Source organism: Megalopta genalis, chromosome 4, assembly GCF_051020955.1.
Source record: "Megalopta genalis isolate 19385.01 chromosome 4, iyMegGena1_principal, whole genome shotgun sequence".
In the NCBI taxonomy this organism is placed as follows: domain Eukaryota; kingdom Metazoa; phylum Arthropoda; class Insecta; order Hymenoptera; family Halictidae; genus Megalopta; species Megalopta genalis.
In genome coordinates, this window is record NC_135016.1 from 21,844,370 (window position 1) to 21,859,107 (window position 14,738).

The 14,738-nt window shown below is 39.0% G+C and overlaps 1 protein-coding gene across 3 annotated transcripts in view; it reads left to right on the forward strand.

Moving 5' to 3' along the window:
• The first annotated feature begins 14 nt into the window (after positions 1 to 14).
• SNF4Agamma (SNF4/AMP-activated protein kinase gamma subunit) overlaps positions 15 to 14,738 on the forward strand; it is a 260,410-nt gene continuing 245,686 nt past the window's right edge. The window contains exon 1 of one of the 3 annotated variants that reach the window (XM_033467829.2): positions 15 to 1,989. The gene's annotated coding sequence lies outside the window, so the exon portion shown is untranslated. The remainder of the gene's footprint in view (positions 1,990 to 14,738) is intronic. The other 2 variants (XM_033467828.2, XM_033467830.2) reach the window with 2 other exon arrangements.

Below are 14,738 nucleotides of genomic sequence, written 5' to 3' on the forward strand. Positions count from 1 at the left end.
TTGTGTCGTTTCTCTTTTCCGGTTTTGTATTCGTTTTCAGTTTTAATTCGTACACCGCGGTTCGGACGCGACCTGGTTTTTCGGTAGTGGCTGCATCGCGAACGGCGAGGGCCCGACGTTGGAAAGTGACACCGATGCGCCAGCGAAGCGAAGGAACGGAGTCGGTACGCGAGTCGGACACCCAGGCAGGCCGTTAGTTCGATCAGCTGGTCGTTTGTGGAATCGCCTTGAATGTCGGCGTACAAGCGCGCGGGGCAGTTGGCTCTCGCCAGGGCTCCAGGAAGGATGCGCGATCGGGGGTGTGCGCTTCTCGAGACTGCCACCGGTTTTCTGCGTGCCGGCCGCTTTACGGCCTATAACGCGGCACCATAGCCACGGCCATTCAATAAAAAGAAAAATACCTTCGTGGTTTATTCATCCGTCCGGTGTGAAGAGAGTGATCGACGTTACACACATGCCAGCAGGGAATAAGGCTAATGGTGAAAAGAGCTTGTCGCGGCCAGTGATTTTCTACGGCGAAGCCCACCACCACGGTATATACAATCGAGAACCGCTAACGTTCGCCGCATCGTTGTGTACTTAAAGCACGTCAGGTTCAAACTTTGCCAGGCCGAAAGCTACGATTTTCAAGGTTAGAAGCGACGACACGAAGCAGCGGATCCACGACGGTGGTGCACTCGGCATTTTTACGAGACGCGCTTTAGGTTAAGTGCTGTCCGTGGATCTCCCGGCACCGAATGACAAATCGGAAGTAACAGAGAAGTTGTGTCGCGACGATTTACTTGACGACGATGCCTCTTCTCGCGGATGTCACGGCAGTGCGTGCACACGCTGATCTCATCGGATAAATATCGAAAGAAACGTTTCCTATTTATCGCCGCGAAATAAAAAAAGAAAAAAAAGGAGACCGAGTTCTCTCTCTCTCTCTCTCTCTCTCTCTCCTCGCCATTGCAAGAGGTCAAATTCGATGTATGTTTGTGTGTTCTTTAGTGTACCGTAAAGTTTCCGCAGAAAAAAAAATACACACACACACAGAGACAGCAGACAGACAGACACACACGCACGCACGCACGCAAACACACACACACAGGGAGAAGCCGGTCGATACATCGAAAGGTTTGGAAAAAGGAAACTGAGGAGACTCATCGACGCCGCTCTGGGATTACCTTCCGCGTTTGTGTTACCGACTGACACACATATACGTGTGCATGTACACACGTTGACGACCGAGAATGCGTTTTCGGCAGTGCGAGCCCCGATAAATTAAACGTTCCAAATATAGAGGAGCGGAACGGTGTACAATCGGTAATTTGGCTGTGACGATACCGAGACACGTCGGATTCTGTGATCGTGTGGAAACAACCCGCGGTTTGCTCTGCTCGAAGTACACACGACCGTGCGTGTCGCTGATACAAGAGAGACCGGAAGCAAATGTATGCAACTCGGCGACAAAAATCTGCAGCCTGACGCGTCCGCGGCGAATCGTTGGGCCCGTTATGACGTCACTTAATGGCTCGCATGATTTTCGTACTTAATGCTAAACCTAACCTCAACGCAACCAATGCATAGGAATTATTAGTAGAAAAATCGTGGGAACGTTGTTGCAACTACACCGGGCTTCGATCGACGAGAACGAAGAGGACGAGCGAAGTGCGATCAGTTCTTAAAACGACGATTGTGTTTTACAAGTAACCGAGGCGTATTCGTACTTAAACTAAAAAAGAAAATTTTCGGAAGAGAAACAAACACTGGTGCCGGCATTACCTGTTTATTGACGGTGTAAACCAGTTCGCGGTGGTGAATTATTTCATAGTGAGCACGTCGAGAGTATTATGGGGAAACGCTTGTAGATATTAATTATTTATTGCTAACCGGGACAACGGTCGGGAAACAGAAATTAATCGTGACGAGAAGCCAGCTCGATTATTACGCAAATTAACGTCACACGTTCCTAGATAATTTTCGCACGGTGCAGCGCATTGTTTCAAGGTGAGTTTATTTTTATTTACCGTATTTATTTCGTTGAACACGCGCCACGTGTTCCCACTAGCTTTTATGATTCGTGCCGCTCCTAGCCGAACAACATATGGTTCCGCTGGCAAGAATCATCGAAGCGTTAGTTAGTGCTCTCTCATTCTCTCGCGATCAATTTCTGCCAATTATCTGTACATACGCGGAGATAAAACACCTCGTACAGCATACAGTGCCGCGTTTTTGCTCTGTGTAGGCTTTCCGGATAAGCGGGGAGAAGTTTTAATTCATTGTTCGAGATTCGCAGGAGTATGGCTACGCGATGCACATGGTGCCGATGCATAAAGGGTGGGACTTGGCGAGGTGGCAAGTCCGGCGATAGGGTCTGTTAATTAAAGAACAAGTAAATTTTATATTGGGTTGGCAACTAAGTAATTGCCGATTTGTTCGATGAATTAAAAAATGTTTTTTTACTTGGAACGAAGTTTAATCTGTAATGTATTTTCCATTTTGTTCGATGACCTTTTGCCATCTCTCCGACAAGTTTAATTATTTCTGCATGCTATAGCGTGACTATAGAATTATTTAAAAGCATTAGCCGCCATTTTTCTTTGAAATTGTGTCTTGAATTGCGAACAAGATGTAAGAGACATGAAAAGTTACGATTTTGTAGTTGCAAGAATTTATACGAAATTGACATTCGTATTTTTATTTTATTTCCACGATCGTACGTATATTTTTTGAAATTTATCGATTCCACGTTTTTCCGTCCACGTTGTTCAGTAAACTCGAAGTACTTATCGTCACGCGCGGTAAGGGCGTCTAAGTTATACCCATAATGGGCGCCCATTTTGGCGACGATATACATATATGTATATACTTCTGTTTAGTTATCAAGATAGCTAACCTACATTATGTTCCTTTGCAACAGCTTACATATAAGATATACATATGTACGTACGTGGAGCGCACTTCTTATGTCCCTCGGCTTTAGCTTTAAATAGAAGGGAGTAACGAATACAAATAAGTATAGATACACAAGTACGTATATTTAAAGTTTTACTATACAGAGTGTTCGTCTAACATTGTCGGTTTTACAATTTTTCTTGCTACATATAAATGCAGTTCTGAAAAATCTTGCACAATTTTATAGAGTCCGTACGAACAATTATTTTATTCTGTCGCAATAGGTTAATTAGATTATTATATATAACAATGGCAAACTAAATGATCAAAAGCTTTACTAAATTATTACTATAAATTTACTAGATTTACTAAATAACTTTACTAAATTTACTAAATTTACTAAATATATTTTATTATATATAACATTATTATAACAATAATAATAATTATATATGACAATATTATATATAATAATATGTATACATATTATTTATCTTTTCAACGGAATACATACCATGTTTTTAGTTATCTTTACGCAACAAATAAACGAAACGTTTAATTTTTTTCTTTTTGCGTAGCAAGCTTTTTAGCGCCGTTATTACACGCATAGCAGCAATTGGTCTTTCCGCATTTATCCGGTTGCAAACCGATGGAGAATTACAAAATGCGCGACCAATTGGCATTAATTATATTAATTCTTCGAGATCGATCTTTACTTTGTCGCATTTTACGAGTGCACGCTCAATTATGTGTAAATGTTTTCGTAATCACTTAGCGGTGCGCATTAGTATGGCTGTCGAACGCCGCCGTTAGACTATTAATTACTCGCGTTAATTATTGTTACACATGCGGCTAAATCGAAGCCTCGTTCGATGAACTCTATATGCGCGACCAAGCGTTGCGTATTGCGTCGCGTTAAAAGCTTTTTCTTTTGTTTTACCTTTTTTTTTTTCCTGTTCGGCATCGTTGCGGAAATAAAGGTTCTATTAACACTCTCGGTTTTATTGAGATATTGCTCGAATTTGCGGTGCATTTCAGAGAGAACTGAAATGGTACAGCGAAAACTGTGTAATACAAATATTGTTATTTTAAAGGGATGGATATTATAAATAGACTGCGGCTTTTTATGCGAAATAAAAACTTTTTCTTCAATCTTTTTAAATAGTTTCACTGCGTCAAGTGGCAGTTAGTCATTTTTATTATAAATGCATAAAATCCGTGGTCTATTTATAACTGCTGCTTCATTTCTTAATTTATAATAATAATAATTTAGTAAAGTTATTTAGTAAATTTAGTACAGTTATTTAGTAAAGTTATTTAGTAAAGTTATTTAGTAAATTTAGTAAAGTTATTTAGTAAAGTTATTTAGTAAATTTAGTAAAGTTATTTAGTAAAGATATTTAGTAAATTTAGTAAAGTTATTTAATAAAGTTATTTAGTGAAGTTATTTAGTAAATTTAGTAAAGTTATTTAGTGAAGTTATTTAGTAAATTTAGTAAAGTTATTCAGTAAATCTAGTAAATTTATAGTAATAATTTAGTAAAGCTTTCGATCATTTAGTTTGCCATTGTTTCAACATTCGCGTCGCTTTTACACAGTTTCAACGTGCATAAAGTAGAATATGTGAATCACGAAGTAAGATAAATTATTGAAATAACCGGTGAATCCACTTCCATCAGAGATCGAATATGACTCTGTTCCCAATGCAAACACTTCGACGCCGGTTAGTAACCGCTACTTGCGTCACCGTTCTATTTTCCAAATATTTGTGGTGTCATCGAAGGGGGGTGGGGATGTACGCGTATAATGCGTAAGCATCTTCGCATACATTAAACGTTCGGATCGAATGCACGGATAGGAAAACCTTCGAATATGTATATTGCTTTCTCACTTGGAGAATCGTTCTTCTAGTACGGTATTTACGCATTTAGAACAAAAACGAGTAGGTCAAACGCAGAACAGTAAAATCACTTAGCATCGTATGATCTATAGCAAGACTCGAATAATCGTATCTCCTCTCCCCAAATTGACCATTTTTCTGCACAATTTGAGCGTCAGTTGGGGAGACATTATTGTACATATTGAGCGACAATTGGAGAGAATTCACTGCAATAGATGAACCTAAGAAATTATTGAAAGATAATATTTCTGCATCAAAATCTGTCGAAACGAGATAACCATAATCTTTTGAATCTACTGCACAATTTATTCACGAATTTGTCAACTTACCAAATTAGCAATTATTACTATTGTACATCGGTTCTTAATTCAGTTTTTCGACGCGAGATTAACTTTTGTTTGGTCACTCGGGATTTTCGTTTGCTGTCTTAATCCCGATATCGTTAGCTTTTTTTTCACCATGGATTCACCGTCGAACGAATCGCGCTTGCTTCGAATTCAGCGTTGCTTACATTCAATCTCGGAATCACTCGCATTGGCTCTAGTCCTTTCTGGGTTAATCGGTATCGATTTCTTTCACGCTCCGATCAGACCATACCGGCGTGCTGTAATTTGCTCTTTTTCTCTATAATTCGCTCTTTTTACGTCTCGTTTTTCCAACCGCGCTACTTTTGTTCCTTCGGTTACGGAATTCGGTTCCCACCGTTTGAATTCTGTCTAATCGTTGCCAGAGAGAATCGAGCGTTTCGTAGTTTTCCAGGTGTTTTCCTCCCTTCTCGAAACGCGCAGGCGAAGCGAGACAGCTGTTCTACTTTTAGTGTTTGATCACCGAGCAGCCGTCACGATAATTGACACCGTGTCAACTATAAGTTTTTTTCGCATCTCGACACGATTTCTATTTTTCTATATTTACCGCCGTTCCTCATCCTGTTCGTATATTTCCGTGGTTTTGCTCTCCATCTTGTGCTCGGTATCCAAACAAGCCGTTTAACCCTCGCACGGCGGACCGTTTATGACCGCGAGGGGCGGACGCGGTTTCCATGCAGACCCAAGTCTGGATTCCATTGCTTAGGCATTTGAATATGTAGGGTTTTATTGGATATTTGCTTTATATCGTTTGTAAATTATAATAATTTACAAATAATAAAAATATAATTATATTATATATATATATATATATATATATATATATATATATATATATATATTACAAATAATAAAAATATAATTATTTATTATGCTATTATTGGAGGTAATGTATAAAATACTATTTTTTATTGCACATGCATATGTGTACACAATTAGCAGTCTTCGCATTTCTACGAAAGACATATTTTAAATATTTGTTATAGGCTCGGATAAAAAAGTTAAAAAGCAAGAGCTTTTTATTTTCTTTTGTCATCCTAAGTTATTCAAATTTAAGAAAAGGTATTTTAATCATCGTATAATAGACTAGTCCCTCTGTCATCTAAAAACAATTCAAGCCACTTAGCCAAGTTTGAAAAAAGTTATTTAATTATTTAACCCCAGGCGAGGGTTAACCCTTTGCACTCGAGTGGTGACTCAGAGGCACCGTTAAAATTTGTTACATCACGTTTTAAAATAATTTTTATATTAACACTATTGCGCGAGTCCCAAGAGTCAATTTCATATGCATAAAATGCATTTTATCTTATAAAATAAAAATACTATAAGTGAGAAAATTGATTTTATATTTACAGTTGAAATAGCTTCGAGTGTAGAGGGTTAAATTAAACAAGATTCTACCGGGCTACAATTTTTCGTCGCTGCTTATTTCTGTCGGGCGTACAGCGTGGCACATTGTTTTGGTAAACACGGTGTTTACCGACGCCGCGACTGAATTTCCCAGAAAATTGAGATCTTCGACTTGATACGTTTATCGCGTTACGGGACCCGGTGCGCGGCGCGCGTCCCGTTTCATTTGCACCGGCACTCGAAATTTTCGAGCACGATTCCGATCGTTGTGTTCCGTTTCCTTTCTCTAAACACTTAACCCTTAGGGGACCAAAACTATTTGTTTCCAGTTCACACACTGCCAAGTCCGGACTGTTTTTCAGACGAAGAGAAATTTTTTACTGAAAATTTTTGTATCGAATATAGAGAAGAGATGTTCATTTTTTCAAATAAAACTCCGTCGATGTATTTTCATCGAAAACAATCGTGCCTATTCTTTCAATGTTTCCTGTCAGATTTTACGGTTTTATTGATTTCTGCCGCGTGTATGGCGGCATTGGACCGTTAAGGGTTAATCGCTTCGTTCGTTCTTATAAATTGCAATTTGCTACGGTGTCTTTTCGGTCAGAGAGAGAGAGAGAGAGCGCGTGAGAGAAAGAGAGCGCGAGAGAAAGCGGGGGAGAGAGAGCACGAAAGAGAGAGAGAGAGAGCGCGCGCGAGAGAGGGAGCGCAAGAGAGAGCACGAGAGAGCGCGAGAGAGGGAGAGCGAGAGAGAGAGAAAGCGCGAGATAGAAAGAGCGCGAAAGAGAGAGAGAGAGCAAGAGAGGGAGCGCGAGAGTGAGAGAGCGCGAGAGCGAGAGATAGAGAGCGCGAGAGTGAGAGAGCGAGAGAGCGCGAGAGCGAGAGATAGAGAGCGCGAGAGTGAGAGAGCGAGAGAGCGCGAGAGCGAGAGATAGAGAGCGCGAGAGTGAGAGAGCGAGAGAGAGAAAGAGAGAGAGTGAGAGAGGGAATGAGGCGCGAATTTTTCGAATCTTCCAGCACCGTTTTACGGACCGGGAATTCGTAACTTTCGAGATCAAGTTACAGAAAGTGAATCGCGACCAGTTACAAAGAAACAACTTCTACCATGTTGTTAAGCGCGATAAAACTCGCGGAGCTGAGAGACGGCGCTGGTTATTCGTATTCCGTCTTGGTGTACAAGTTTCATCGAATCTCATTTTTTCCACACCATCTTTCCCGCTACTTACGAACAGTTTCGAAAGGAAAGGTTAAAAATGGCCACCTGTTGAATCGAACGCGGTTTATAAAGCCTCGTAAACCTTCGACGACTATGTAGAGAAATTTCCGTGCTATGTACTTCCTGAACCGTTTCCCACATTTTCAACGCGTTGCTTCGCTCCGTGAAATTTTCCCGAACAGAGAAAAACGGACGAAGAGCAAGACCGTCGTCGAATAGTTAACGCGAAAAATAAATTCTATTTTCACTTTCTCCACCGAATTCCGCGTAAATTTTGTGTATAAACTGACGACAGATCCAAATACAATTAACGAACCGTCCGTGAAATTTTATAAAAAAATTTGAACCAACGGAAACCCTAAGCTTTAGCTAAAATTAAAAATTGAAATTGATACGTGGAGCGACGACAGACCCGAAAATCAATAAATGAAACGTGACACCGAATCGTTCAGGAGCCAGTGCTCGAGTAGGGACGTGTTTACAAACTCGGTGCCTGCTGTGACGCGAGTGCCGACCCGTAGGTACGCCGTTACTGTGACGTTCCAAGGAAATATAATTTGAAAGCGTTAGAAGGAAAGAGGGGAAGTGAGGTTTCGGATTTCACAACATCGCAGGGCCTTTATCCCAAGGTTGCAATCGGTGCAATCTTTCCACTGAAATGGCTAAGTTGCTAAGTCGAGCAATTTCAATTTACAATCAACTAACAGTAACTCCAATGGTCACCATAGTTGACGTTATGCTAACGCGAAGAACATTAACAGAAGCTGAAGACGGAATCCAACTCAAAGAATAAGCGCATGCATTAGGCAAAATTGCCAGTCCAACAAACATCAGAATATCAGTCCTGAATATCTAACAATAGAATATGTACAGAGTTATTTTATCATAAATAACCATAACCCTAATTATCTAAACTATATTTATGGTTTATATTATATATATATTATTATTATTATATATATTATATATTTATATTATTATATATTATATATATATTATTATTATTATATATATTATATATTTATATTATTATATATTATATATATATTATTATTATTATATATATTATATATTATTTATATATATATATTATACAGGGGGTTATATTATAATAAATAACCATAACCATAATTATCTAAACTATATTTATGGTTTATAATAACTAATAATAATAATAAAAAAATATAATAACTATAATTACGTTAACATTCGGGAAGGGGTGATTCCTGAGATTATTCGAAGTAACTTTTTCCTCAGCGAAAATGCAATCCATGGCTTCGTTTACGAGTTATTAACGAAAAACAGTGACCAATGAGAGGCGAGTTTGGCTGGCACGAGGCGGCCCAGTCAACGAGCGCGCGAATCCCAGTTTCCCTCATTGGCTCGGTCGTCCCGCGCGTCAGCCTCGATCTCGCCTCTCATTGGCCACCGTTTTTCGTTAATAACTCGTAAACAAAGCCGCGGATTGCATTTTCGCCAAGGAAAAAGTTACTTCAAATGACCTCAGCTACCTTCATTTTCGGATCGCGAGAGATTTTCGGGACACTCTGTATATTCCTAGCAGGCGAAAAAATCGCTGATGACCTCGCAGACAATTATAAACATATCACCGTCGACAATACTAACTTGAATTCGAGACCATTTATTACCGAAGGCCAACGTATAATTACTTCTGTCTGCCTCATTATAACACACTCGGAAATAGAAGAAAGTTTCGACAAACTGTGAATTAAAAGAGAGTAGCTAAGAGATCTTTTCGACATCTTTTCTGAGAGCTGACATTTCAGAGGAAGTTTTTAGCTTCCGGCGACAGGTTCACGTACATTAAGAAGACGTGCACAAAATCCCAGAGTTTATCAAAATCGAATACGCGAACATTTGTTTTGAATTTATCCTTCCAAATTAACATGTTTTATTTGTAAACAAGAAGACCGCGTAGCCAGGAAATGCAAACTAAGCATATATATACATATATACATATATACAAACTCATTATTCTGCTCTGGTTACTAACGCCAGTATGCTAAAAGTACGCCTAAAAGTACTACGCTAGCCACTGCACCCATCACTGATAACGGAGTCATATCTGAAACACCAGGAAAATCCCCGCACATTGAAGACATAGAAATGGACGCTCCGGAACGCGTGGAATAATGCTCTGGATCTGAAACCATCGATGATTCAAGCAGCATTCCAGCAAGCCAAGATAAAAACCAGCCGACATCGAACAATGATTCTGACCATTATACAGGCAAAGAAAAGAACTAACGCAACAACCAACAACGAAAGAAGATATCGAACTTCATCGTTTGATATAATCAGATTAAAAAATATAAAATAAATAAAAATATATAAACAGATATAAATATGTAATCAGATTAAAAAAATATAATATAAATAAAAATGTGTATAAACAGATATAAATATATAATCAGATTAAAAATATATCAAATAAATAAAAATGTGTAAACAGATATAAATATATATATAAAGTAAATAAAAATAAATAAATAAAAAAATTTTATTTAATTACAAATTCCCTTTAAAAGTGCTCTCCAATATAATAATATATATTATATATTTATAATATATTATATATTATTTATAATATAATATATATTTATATATAAATATTTTATATATTTTGTGACGCATGCAACAACTACACATTTTACAGTTTCTCTAATATACAAACAAACTCGACGATGTCAAAATTATTTTGGAACACGACAATAACAATTTTTAATGGCACCTTAGAGTCGCCACTCGAGGCTGCAAAGGGTTAAAAGAAGAAGAAAAGAAGGAATGAAACGAGACACCGGAAAAATGTGATTCCGCACGAACTCGCCGACAATTCCAGGCTCCGATAGCGGGCGAAACGTGTGCGGTGTAACACTTGAATTTTCGATTTCTGGTGGAAAGCGTAATTTGGAACGCGCGCCGCTCGTAATTAGGAGGACTATCGGCCGTATATCAGGGATTACGCCGGAAGCAAACACGTAGAGACACGCGCAACAGTGCGATTAATTGCAAGGTCGAGTAGACGTAGCAGTTAATTAGTCGGCATTGTTGCGGAAGAAAGAAAGAACGTCACCGGGCATCGGAGATGATGCACGTGCCACACACGCGCGCGCGCGCACACACACATATACATACACACGGCCGCGGGTTTCTCCGTATCGGTGCGCGTTTGTCAGCCGCGTGTCGCATTCAAGTCAAATTGGATTCGCTCTAATCCCGTACGTTTTATATCATTCGTCACTGGATTTCCCCCCCCCCCCCCTCCCCTCCCCCCCACCATCGTCCTCTTTTCTCCGAATCCGTCGGTTATTCTCTCTATTCCCGGCGAAGGTTTCTTTTCACGTTGTTCCGTTCCACCATTGTGCTCTCGCCCGTTGATCAACTGTACCTATCAAACGGTCCCTTTTGTCGCGCACGTTCGAAACAGTCGGATGATCCGCTGTTTCGAGAACGAAACAATTAAGCCACGTTTACGCGGCTCATATTCATAATTGCAGATCCGGGCCGCGGTCACGAGGGGAAACGCTGCGTTGCGTTGCGGTTGTCGAACACAGTTATGTCTCTCTAATTGACGCGCAGATTGCGCACAAAAATGGACAATTTGGGAAAGAGGAGATACGATTATTCGAGGCTTGCGGTGCGTTCTCGTAGTTACGAATTGTCAAGAACTATAAAAACGAGGTGTAAGGCTCGAATAATCGTGTCTCCTCTTCCTAAATTGTTCATTTTTGTGGACAATCCGAGCGTCAATTATAGAGACATTACTGTACAGTGCGAAAAAATTGACAATTTGGGAAGAGGAGATACGATTGTTCGAGCCTTGCCGTTCATTTTTATAGTTACGAATTGTCGACGACTATCAAAAACGAGCTGCGAGGCTCGAACAATCGTATCTCCACTTCCCAAATTGTCCATCTTTGTGGACAATCCGAGCGTCAATTATAGAGACATTACTGTACAGTGCGAAAAAATTGACAATTTGGGAAGAGGAGATACGATTGTTCGAGCCTTGCCGTTCATTTTTATAGTTACGAATTGTCGACGACTATAAAAAACGAGCTGCGAGGCTCGAACAATCGTATCTCCACTTCCCAAATTGTCCATCCTTGTGGACAATCCGAGCGTCAATTATAGAGACATTACTGTACAGTGCGAAAAAATTGACAATTTGGGAAGAGGAGATACGATTGTTCGAGCCTTGCGGTTCATTTTTATAGTTACGAATTGTCGACGACTATCAAAAACGAGCTGCGAGGCTCGAACAATCGTATCTCCACTTCCCAAATTGTCCATCTTTGTGGACAATCCGAGCGTCAGTTAGGGAGACATTACTGTATTTTGAATTTTCATTTATATTAAACATTTTTACCGATATCCAGAATATACGGTATTTGTAATCATAGTTTCTATTATATTACTATTACGATGTTCTAATAAAACGATTAGAATATTTTCTAGAAATGCAATAAATTCTCCTGAATTTTCCTTCAGCTAGCAAACGAAAATGAACGATTTGGGAAGTGAAGATGCGACTATCACAGCCTCGCGGTTATAAAAACGGGGTCCAAGGCTCGAATAATCGTATCTTCACTTCCCAAATTGTCCATTTTTCTGCACAATCCGAGCGTCAGTTAGGGAGACATTACTATAGTTACAGATTTTTATAGTTACCGATTGTCAACAGCTATAAAAACGAGCCGCATAGTCTCATTGTTCCTCTCTTTGCAAAACTTTTTACAGGAAAAAAAATTCAAAACTGAAGCTGATGTCAACCAAGCACTAATCGAGTTCTTCGCCTCTAAAAATAAATCATTTTTTAAAAATGGCATTTACAAGTTGCCATCACGCTGGCAAGAGAAGTCATAAGTAACGATGGAAAGTATATTCTACAATAAATATTATTAAATGTATGAAAATTGTGTTATATTCCAATTCAAAAACAGACAGAACTTTCCGGTAGACCTAATAATTAGAGGAGAAAATAATTAGTTAGAAATAGAGATAGATATATAATATAGATAGATATAGATATATAATAATATAGATATATAATATAGATATATAATATAGATATATAATATAGATATATAATATAGATACATAATATAGATATATAATATAATAGACTTAATAATCAGTTCAGAAAAGCGAGGACGACACCGACTGCGTTCCTGGTTATTTATTGTCACTGCTAGGGCACGTATAAAGATTGATAATAGGTTGCACAACGTCGTCTGCACGTTCCTCCGTTATCGTGCAGTTTTCGACTGATAAGCATCGTCGCAGTCATTCACGGTTGCTGTTCTTAATATACAATCGATACCCGCGCAGCCGGCTACTATAATCAGCTTTAGCATCGGAAGAGCTAAATACGGCTACCATCGATATTTCTGTTTTATAGTGCCTTTATATAGAGTTATATCTGGTGTACGTGCGCGCATGCAGGGTGTTTTGTTATCGTTTGTACACTCGAACGTTCATTGTTAATTGATTATACCGGTAATCTCGAATTACTACGCGGAGTAGAGATTGCCGGGAGTTAACGGAGATTTTTCACACGTTCCCTGCCACGTGTACCATCATCGATGGTACATGCTTACTCGCCGCGTTTAAAAAAAAAAATAGTTCATAACAAACTCAGAACCGAAAAAGTAATTTCCGCCGCGCGAATGGTTCATAATAAGCTTACGATAATTAACGCTATTTCAACTGTAAATCTAAAACAATTTTTTTTGACGTACAGTATTTTTATTTGACACGACAAAGTGCATTTTATGCATATGAAATTGACTCTTGTGACTCACAAAACGGTTACGCTCTTAACAATCTTTTCAAATCTAAGCTTTGCTAGTGTAAAAATTATCTTAGAACGTGACGTCGTAAATTTTAATGGCGCCTCAGAGTCACCACACGAGCGCAAAGGGTTTTAATAATTACATGCATATATGTTTTCATATAGTTTTAGCAAAATACCAAGTGACCAGTGCGAAGAATCGAGTAAAAAAAGCGTCGGCGCACGGGCCGCGTTAATATGTTCTATTTAAAACGTGGGAACTTTTCTAAAAAAAATGTGTTCGCATTATAAGCTCCGATGAGAACGGACGAAGAAAAGTTCTTGAAAGTGGAAGTTTCAATCTCTGAGCACGCAGCTTTGAAAATATGTATAAAAGTACGCGTCGTTTTCTGCGACAGGAGCAGATATTTTGTTTATCGATGTCAAAGAAGTTCCCAGCCGTTGTCGCAAATACCATTCAACAAATAGTTTCACAATTCGGAGCAATTGTTACGCTTATAGATTGCCGTACCGAATATGTACGTTATTTATTATTTGTAACATTTACGTGGATAATTCATAGTTCCGAGCACGTTGTGTCCTCTTGCGAAGTCTTCTTTTTTTTTTTTTTTTTTTAATAAACGACCTAAAATAACTTGTTTGCACAGAACTTTTATAATAGAGATTTTAAAATATCTTCCGCCACGAAGACGCTTTTTAAAAACAGATTTCCAAGGGTGGGATTTCTCGCCACAAAAATTTTTAGGAACACCGAGCATTAAAATTTGTTAACCTTAAAGCGTACAGGATTCGGAAAAAGTTTCACGGAATTCTCAAAGAGATTCCGACATGCAGAATTTCTGTGCACGCGTTCCCGGTTTCTGAATGATATATATATATTTTTTTTTTTTTTTTTCAACGAAGGTAACTGGGCAGAGTTTTGCACTAATTGGGTAACACAACGCTGTGCTTTGGGAGCGCTCTGAATTGTTCCTGGACCATCGCTTCGGGCCGAATGACGTCAGAAAAAGAAACGAGACACCAGCGATATAAGATTGTCCCCTTTCCGCTCCCTCTGTGTACAGTGCGTTGTGTAGGCGTGGCTTCGTGGCTCTTGATTGCGACGGAGCCAAGACCGTGGCCATGCAAACCAATCTGTGCTCGGATAATAAAATATCTGGATATTAAAATCTTGATACTAGAGGTTACGTCAAGGTTATATAAATATATATATAT